This window comes from Chenopodium album, chromosome 9 (genome assembly GCF_948465745.1).
Source record: "Chenopodium album chromosome 9, dcCheAlbu1.1, whole genome shotgun sequence".
Taxonomy (NCBI): Eukaryota; Viridiplantae; Streptophyta; class Magnoliopsida; order Caryophyllales; family Amaranthaceae; genus Chenopodium; species Chenopodium album.
Window position 1 is genome coordinate 27,305,328 of NC_137842.1, and position 9,798 is coordinate 27,315,125.

General features: G+C 38.4%; 1 long non-coding RNA gene across 1 annotated transcript; it reads left to right on the plus strand.

Annotated features, from left to right (window-relative positions):
* The first annotated feature begins 1,035 nt into the window (after window positions 1-1,035).
* On the plus strand, window positions 1,036-4,950 carry LOC145559686 (uncharacterized). Its single transcript, XR_014092869.1, has 4 exons — window positions 1,036-1,454; window positions 4,289-4,433; window positions 4,529-4,618; window positions 4,722-4,950. It is a non-coding gene; the product is annotated as an uncharacterized LOC145559686 (long non-coding RNA).
* The last annotated feature ends 4,848 nt before the right edge of the window (window positions 4,951-9,798 follow it).

Genomic DNA, 9,798 nt, shown 5'->3' on the forward strand with positions numbered 1-9,798 from the left:
GGAATAATCTAAATATTAAGGTACAAAAATACTTAACGGTGCGCAGACCGTATTTAGATTTACAAAAATACATAACGGCACGTAGTCCGTATTTTCTATCCTAATCGGGTCCCACTAGTTGCCATTTCATAAAACCTATGAGAGAGAATATATATTCCATTCATCCATTCACTATTTGTGAATGGCCCATGCAATTTACAATATCAAACAAGTAAAATGCATTTAAACAACGTGCGCACTAGTAACTAATCTAGGTGGTTAATCCGATTAACACGCCTAATTAAAAACTAGTTAAAGTTGTTTAACCGATTATATAATTGACGTTATTAATAATTGAAGCTCCAACTAAATTCCACATTTCCCTTAATTAATCCAATTAATTAAGTCAGTAGCACCCAAACTTGTCAAAATAAAATTTTTCCGATGCCACTCAAAACCGAGGCCTAGCCTCCCAAAATTTTAATTAAAATAAACAAAATTAATTAAAATAAATAAAACCGCAAAATAAGCAATATTAAGCCAACCGCATTTCAAGTGGCTTTCGCTTTAAGCGTTTTGCCAAGGAAACTCGAATAATCGTGGCTCATGCAAACCAAGCATACTACGGCTATTCACCTCACCGCACCAAGCATATGCAAATAATAAAAACGTACATTTGCGTCGCCATATTTGCGTCACTCATTAGAAAGAACGAAGCAAATGTTAAATTTTACCATCCTGAAAAGTTATTTGCGTCGCATATTTATCAAGAAGCGACGCAAATAACTATTGTATTGCAGATTTTTATTATTTGCGTCGCTCTTATTTATTGAAGCGACGCATATAATAATCTTATTTGCGTCACTCATTTATTGACAAGTGACGCAAATGAGTGAGTGAATAAATTGCGTCACTCTTTTAATAAATGAGCGACGCAAATGACTAATGTACAACATTATGTTTTTGTTATTTGCGTCGCATTTTAATAATGAAGTGACACAAATGTATCTTTTGCATTTAGGTTATTTCAGAATTTTGACCTTAGTTTTTCACGCCTACCTTCCACTAAACAAAAAGAAAGAAAAAGTTGCAACTCCAGTGAATTTCTACAGCCAAAACACCCACAAATTCGACCCTTAAATCCAACAAATTCGGCCAAAAAAACACCGATTCTTCAGCAAATTCAACATTCAAAATCGCAATCAAGTTGAAGACCTATAATCGGCAGCAGATTGAGCAATTTCGAGCAAAAATTTGGACCAAAAACCCTAAGAAATCCGAACCCATAAACCCTAGAAAAATTGAGCATTTCCCACAAAAAGTCCCCCATTTTGAGCAAAAAATCTACTTAAAACCATAGGAATTCGAACCCTATAAACCCCAAAAAATTCAATTAAAAATCCTGGCCTCATATTCGAGCAATGACTGAAGTTTCAACTGGAAAAATCGATTAATTTCTCCCCCAAAAACACCGGGTAAGTTCTAGCAAATTACAACAACAATAATTGAAGTTTGATTAGTGTAGCAGTTCGACATTGTTGAATTTGTTGAGTTTATTTCACCTAAGGTAAGATTTCTTGTATTTAGTGAAGTTGTATTTTTTTCGTCCAATTCATTAGTTTTGTTCTAGGGTTTTTTTATTTTTTATTTGTGTTTCTGTAATGCGAAAACATTTCATGAAATTAAAGTCATAATTGCTATAGAACTCATAATATGGTTTGAGGGAATGGCTCATTCATTTAGTTTAAAATGCAATTTATAATTTCTGAAAATGGTTTGTAGTTTTGTTCTCTGAAAATGTGTTGAAAATGTCAAAAAGTATTGAGAATGTTACAAAAGTTAAGTTATAACATATCAGAACAGAATCTGATGAAGAGACTAGAAAACGCTTACTTATTTTGATCTTAGTCAGAACACTCATAAGAAATCAGAATCTATAGATTGAGACAGTCATCATCGCGATCAGCTGAAATTTATGAACTTTAATGATGCCCTTGGGAGAAAGCAACTTTCTGGTGAGCTGGTCATTTTAAGAGGAGGTTCTCAAGTTTTCGGAATGAAATTTGTATCTTAAGTAAAGTTGGTTGGTATTAAGGGGGGTGTGTAATCTGTAAGCACTTTATTGATGGCTATAAGCTTTGTGCAATAAGGCTCTACAGACTTTTACTTTATATGAGTGGTAATTAGCTTGAAGCCTTGAAATGAATTTTAGTGTCACTGTTACATCTGCAAGAACTGTAAATGTTGGATTGTATCCCAGTATTAGGTTTTTATTGTGATATTTTAACATGTATTGTTGTTATTTCTAGAATGGATGGAGAAAAATGATTTAAGATTCTTATCTGTATTATTTGCTGGGGAAATTTAATGTTGAAACACGTTGGATTTTTTTTTCTTGAACACAACACAGGGGCCTTTATTTTAGCTTTAGCCATTAAAGTTGTGTATTAGAATTGTTAGTCTTGGTTCATTATGACATGGTTGACTGATTGATACTTGAGCATTGTTGTGTCAAGTATGGGCAAACTAGCCATTTTGATATGCTTGTGTTATAGTGATCTCTTGTAATCAGTAATCAGATTTTGTGGTTGTTTGACATTTGTCTTGACGGAGGACTACTTTTTGGGTTTTGGTTTAGGCTATTTATAGAAATTTGAGATTTGTTACTTCCTTCTTGATCTTATATATTTTCTTAATCAATCTAAATTCAGTCAAAGACATGATCCCTGATGCGACACATATATGCTGCTGTTGATTCAATGTAAAGCTATTTATCACCCAATGCTTTTAGGTGGAGCTGGGCATCAATATCTTGCTACTATGTGATGTGATCACGTTGATTCTTAAATGGTCTCTTCAGTGTGATTGTACCTTTTTTTTTTTATAAATAAGTGTGATTGTACTTTGTTAATGCTATGTTACCTTAACTAAGTATCTTGACCTTTGGGAAGAATATATAGTTTAATTTATACATGGGATAATGTTCTAGTTTGAGGAGATAAGAAGGATGCCAATGGATGCACTTTAAAGAGGGTAAAATTTATGGAGAAGCAACTTAGATTCAACTCAGTTCCGGATTTGTATTAGTTTTTCACTTTTTCATTGTTGATAGCACAACAAGCTTTTTAACTGATTGATAGCAGAGCAAGCTCTTGATCTTTTTTATTGTTGATAGAATATCAAGCTCTTTTAAAGTATGATTCAAAGGAAACAACCACTTTCATGCAAATTTATGGGTAAATCTAATAAGTACTTGAGAGTTGAGACTAGGGACACAAGCGTCGTTTTCCCATGTTTAAGGACTGAATGAAAATCTAAAGTTTCCTATACTTGTTGGGCCCAAGTAGATATGATACAGCTATCTATCAATGTTTTGTGATGAAATTTGAGGATATTTTGTTGTATGTTGGAATCGTTTGGGATTATATGCTGTGTAAGAAAGTTTATTTCAGAGAAAGCCTCTGAGGTGTTGGTTAAAGTCCATTGATAAGAAGCTAATGATACCAAGCATATGATGGGAATATAATATATTGTGTAAAGTTTTCATGGGAAATATTATGGTTTAGTCAGCAAGATGTTTTTAGGAGTAATGGGAAGGAAAGAAGTCATCATTCCTTCAAACTATATTTTATGTAGTTTTATCATGTTCTCTAACCTTGTTACACCTATCCTTTATATTTAACTTAATTTTGTTGTACTGCTTCATTTATATGGAAAATGGGAGAATTCCTACAATTCTCCTTATAAAAATAAAAAATGAGCGTAGAAGCCGAGTAAGTAGTCGGGAGCAACCTGAATTTAGGATCTTAGCTCAATATCATTACTTTAAGGTGCATCTTGGGCAATATGCTATGAAAATATTTTAGAAAGTGCATCTGCACTCAGGCAGTGCGGTGCTTTGTTTCAACTAAAGCCTCCCATTATCATATTGATAAGGACTGTTTCTTTTGTACTACCTCTATTCTTTTTTACTTGACCTGTTTTTTTTATCACGCTTGCCAATACAAAACTTTAACGATTAATAACTTAAATTCTCCATAAGTAAAAATTATAAAAGTTATATATTATGATAGTACTTATTGAGACGAATCCAAAAAGATCATACATGAATATATTTTTCCTTACATATTATTCATAAAAGACGGTCAAAGAAGGGGTGGTGAATAGTGTAAAAGTCAAAGCGGGTCAAGTAATAAAGAACGGAGGAAGTATTGTTCTGCTTACTGGTCTTCCTAGACCTGGTTTTTTTCCCATTGAGTACTGTTAATTGTCATTCATGCATAACTGATGTACTGTTGTTCAATATCAGGAGCTTACATTGACAAGAAATGTCCCTTAACCGGCTCTGTTTCAATCAGGGGCCGTATTCTAGCTGGTACTTGCCACAGTGCTAAGATGCAGAGAACCATTATTGTTCGCCGTAACTACCTTCATTACATCAAGAAGTACTAAAGGCAAGTATTAGCTATTTTTTTTTCCCAAGTGCTGTTGTGTTATATGTGATTTTTCGGTATTCTTATTATTTTGTTTGCTGTTATGTTGCTTGCAGGTACGAGAAGAGGCATTCAAACATCCCTGCACATGTGTCACCCTGTTTCCGTGTCAAGGAAGGAGACCACGTTATCATTGGTCAATGCAGGTCAGTTGCTCTTGGAGCACTTTGGTTGATATTGTGTTATTTGTGTATATTTCTAACAGATCTCAGTGTTTAACTTGATCATATTTCCCTGATAATTATCAAGGCCTATCTCAAAGACAGTGAGGTTCAATGTGTTAAAGGTGATTCCAGCTGGAGCTGCTGCTGGTGGAAAGAAGGCTTTTGCCGGAATTTAAGGTGTTTTTTTGGATAGATATTGTGATGTAGCTAGGATCTATCACAGGGCTTGGAAATTAGTATTGTTTGCAGACCCATGAATTTTGATACTTGAAGCATTTTCATGATTACTGAATATTATGTTTCTTTTGTTAAAATCATATTGGGAAATTGTAGTACAAACATCTTTATGGTATCAAATGTTTTGTCTTAGGACCTCCCGCAAGTTTTGGCTATATAGTTGCAATGACTCCCTTTCAACTTCTCCCACACCATTTTAAGATGATGGTTCTTTTGGGTACTACAAGTGACTCAAATATAACTTTATACCCTTAGCAAGGAAAACAGGTACTACAAACATATACAAGGCAATTATTATAATAAAAAAAAAATTCACCTCATTTGCGTCACTCATTAAACAAACAAGTGACGCAAATAAAGCAATTTTGTATTGTCTAGTTAGTCATTTGCGTCACTCCTATATAAACAAGTGACGCAAATAACAAACAAGAAGTTTATCTGAAGAGTCATTTGTGTCGCTCTTTTATAAAGGAGTGACGCAAATAACAAACAAGAAGTTTATCAGAAGAGTCATTTGCGTCGCTCTTTTATAAAGGAGCGACGCCAATGACTCTTATTTGCGTCGCGCCTAGGAGCGACACAAATGACTATTAAGTCATTTGCGTCTCGAGCAGTTGCGTCGCTCATAGAAGCGACGCAAATACACTATAAGTGAGTGACGTAAATGAGCCTTTTTCTACTAGTGAAGGGTGGTTTTTTGCCTCGTTTTGCGTGCCATGGCCTCGGGATTTGATCCTATTTGGCGAGACATAATTAATTAATTCTAAATTAATTTTAGAACTAACTCTAATGAGCAAAAAAATAAAAATTTTAAACAAGTCTAACTTAATAAAATTTAAAAGTGCAAATAACCAAAATAATTCCAAGAACCATTATTAATTAAATTGGTTTAGCTTGGTGCAATAACAAAGTTGAGGCAATTTCTCACTTTTAATTTAATCAATTTAAATTAAACTTGAGAATTTGACAAAGTAAGGGGAAGTTGGAAAAATTTGAACTTTAATGTTCAAATGAAAATTCCAACATCTAAATTTTGTGAATCCTTGAAAATTATATATTCCAATATGAAGATAACCAAATTTCTATCACAAAAATTGAAACTTTATGTTTCCAATCAACTCAAAATGATTAAAACAACAAAATTTAACACAAAATAACATGGAATGTAGTGGTTTTTAATGTTTCAATCACTTACCCCAAATAAAGTTTGAATCTTTAACACTTAGGAAGCCTCAAAATAAAAATTTTCACACTAAAAAGCAATTAGTTTGCAATTATGTGAAAAGAAATCAACCTTTAAGCATCAAATACTACCAAGTAAGTGTGCTTTAAGGGGACTAAAAAATGCAGAAAATAATGCAAATAATCAACCACATAATCAACAAGTTATGCCATTAATTTCAAGGTTAGAAAAGACTTAAAATTTTTCGTCAAAAACGAAAAATCCCTCGAAAAAGGCATTTCTGGTTAGAATTTGGCTAAAATCACAGTTCCGAAGGGGTAAAACCTTTCCAGAACACCTTTTCCACCAAAAATTCACTATTTTTGGGCGAAAATCAGGGTTCTGGGCCAAATTCGACATTAAAAACGGGATTAAAAAAATAAACCCGAGCTACTAATCTAATTAGCAACTTAAACTAGAAAAATAAGCCAAAATAAACCTTGAAAAACATGATTATAAAAATAAACGAGAGGGGCTCTGATACCGCTGTTGGATTTTGGTGAGTCCGACTCACCGCGGAAACAACCCCGACCCAAGGAACCACTCGTAATTAATAAAACCATAAAGCATAAATAAATAAAAACAAGAAAAGGAAGAACGAATCATACCCTTGAAGCGAGCTTCGCCCTCTTAAAACGGGCTCTTATTTGAAAGCCTTGAGCACCGCAAATGCCGTGCCTCCAACGGTATCCACCCACAAAGGAAGAACACGAATTTTAGGTCCGCTACCTTGGAGTTAGCAAGGTCCCACCAAAACCCACGTGTTAATGGAATTTAAGAGTTTTTCCAAAATATGGAATGCTCTTTCTAACTCCCACTCAAGCACTTTACTCCAAATCCCAAGGTTTGTATTTATAGAGGAAAGTATGAGTGGGAATTTCTATCCCATCAATGTGGGATTCATGAAATTCCAAATATTAATTAAAGCTAAATTAAATTAAGCAAGTAATAAATCAACAAATGTCCTAGTCATATGTAAAGAGGAGTATGGACCACTTGGAGAGGAGGGGACCATACTTGCTCCCCACTCCTTCCTCTCTTTGTGACACTTGTCCACACCAAAAAGCAAGCATACTTACTAGCTTCCCCTTTCTACCCGACCTAGGCCCACGGCCCAGCTAGCCTCGCACCGTGCGGGCTGCTAGCTGCTGCCAGCTCGGCCCAGCACGCCCACGCACATCAGTGCGGGCTGCTGATGCCAAGGGCGCTGCTAGCTAGCCACGCACATGTGCGGGCTGCTAGCAGCAGCGCACGCCAGCACGCCACGCACTGCTTGCGGGCTGCTGGCCGTGCTGTGCTAGCATGCCTCGCACATGGTGCGGGCTGCTAGCCACGCCTTGCTAGCATGTCTCGCACATGGTGCGGGCTGCTAGCTCGGCTAATCCCCTAGCACTCGGGATTCCGATGCTAGGGGTATTTTGGTCATTGTTGATTTATTACTAATTTGCCGTCTCGTCTTTTTATTATTTTTGACTCGACTTCCGACGCTCGGTTTCGACTTTCTAAGCTCGAATTTCCGACGTCTAAATATTTAACACTCGGGCGATGAATTAATTTCTTCCGAATTAATTCGTCGAGTCGGTTCGTATATTTTGCTTGGGTGTGACCCGAAGGGGTCAGCCAAGATTAAGCTGTAATATTAATCATATTAATATTACTGATCAGAAGCGGCCTACACCCAGACATTCCAATCACTTGACCTTTCTGGATATATTAGCTTTCTAATAATTCTGAACCCGCCATCAGAAAAAAAACTCTTGTTCGAAGGACACCATTCCTTTCAGATGGCTCCCTGATAACCAAGCGCATCCGGCCCAAAGACACTGTGGAGCGGGGTGCCAGCCAGGCGGGTACAAATTGACCCCCTGGGCAGCAAGAAGGGAAAACCCCTACGACCAGTGGATTAGCTCCCGTCACTCGAGATGAACTCATGAAATTCATGACAAGTTTTAAGGGTGAAATTAAGGATCTGATCACCAAGAGCCAGGCTGGCCCAAGCAAGGGTCAGTCGGCAAAAAAGACTCCTCTTGAGAAGGGGAAGTCAGTTAGAGATCGGCAGCAAACTCCTCATCCAAAGGAGAAAACAGCCGGGACCATTGATTGGTCCAAGATTCTTCTACCCAAGAGGAATGCCAACAATGCCCGCCGGACTCAACAGCCGGTGGGAAGCAAAAAATCAACTCTTGACGCCCGGGAGATCATCACCCGCAAGAGAAATAAGCAGCTGTCTGAGTCGGCTTCTACGTCGAACTTTCCAGACAGCTTCAACAACACCTCCGCAGGGAATGCACCCTCCTTGCATGAGAGCCAGTCAGGCGGTAATACCGTCCATTCGGGTCCGCAGATGATTGAGACTGCACCGTATGTACCTTCTCTGGTCTATGGTCAAAATCATGCAATCGGCCTTCCTCGGAGGTCAGGCGGCATACAACAACGTCCAGCCACTAGAATGGCAGCTTCATCTGCTCCGCCTGGGTGAACAACCTTCTGCGTTCACCCGACAGATAACCGAGGCGGCGTAGTCGGCCAAGGTTAAAAATGTGTTGGTGGGCACCTATGACGGTACCTCCAACCCGGAAGAATCCCTCATGGCTTACACCAACCTCATGTACTTACAAGGGTTGGATGATGCCACTAGGTGTCGATGCTTCCCGGCTACATTGAAGGGCATTGCCCAACAATGGTTTGGCAATTTGCCAGCCGGGTCTATTGATAGTTTAAGGAAGCTTGCCTTCCTGTTTGCTTCCAACTTCTCGATGAACATCTCTGCGAAGAAAAGAAGTCTTGATTTGGGCACCATTAACTAGGGGGAGAGAGAAGGATTGCGCTCCTATGTCAGGTGGTTCAATCTGATCAGAATTCAGATTCAAGGACTGTTCGATGAGGTAGCTTTTACAAGCTTTGTGAAGGGTCTGAGAGACGGGTCGACCTTCAAGTTCGACCTGGTCAGAAAAGGGGCTTTCACTTTACAAGTGGCCCTGAGGGAGGCGGAAAGCTATATTCAAGCTACTAACCTCTGCTCGCCTGGTAACCAGTCGGACTCTAGGAAGTCTGACAAACAGAAAGACAACCGGCCTGCTCAGCCGGCCAAGAAGAAAGAAGAGAGCAAAAAGAGAAAAGAAGTCTCGGCGGTTAGTTATTTTTAACAGTCGTCCCAGAAGAAGAAAAAAGAGTTTAAATCGTACGTCCCCAGGTACGAGTTTAACAAGGACTCTAACTCCATCCTCATGGAGATAAAGGACCGGCTGACCATTTAAAAGTCGAATCCAATGAAGAGTTCCGTCCAGTCAAGGAACAAGAATAAATTCTGCCAATACCATGAGGATGTTAGCCATGACACTAACGACTGCTTCAACCTTCAACGGGCGTTGGACCGTCTGGCTGACAAGGGGATGTTAAAGTCCTATATCTCTAAGTCCAAAGGGATTAATAAGAAGAACTAGGGGCAGTCGTCTAAGACACCCCATCCTTCTAGTAGTTCGGACACTGATAAGGAGCCGGTATACACCATAGCAGGCGGGTTCTCATGCGGTGGCCTTACCATCCGGGGCACCAAGAGCCATCTTCGAAAGATGGAAAAAGATGATGATGAGCAGAAGTCTGCTAGCTCCTCCTTCCCAAACGTTCAGATCACTGAGAAGAACAGGGGCAGCATTCGCCGTCCGCATGACGACCCAGTTGTCAATGAATGTAAGGTTGCCAA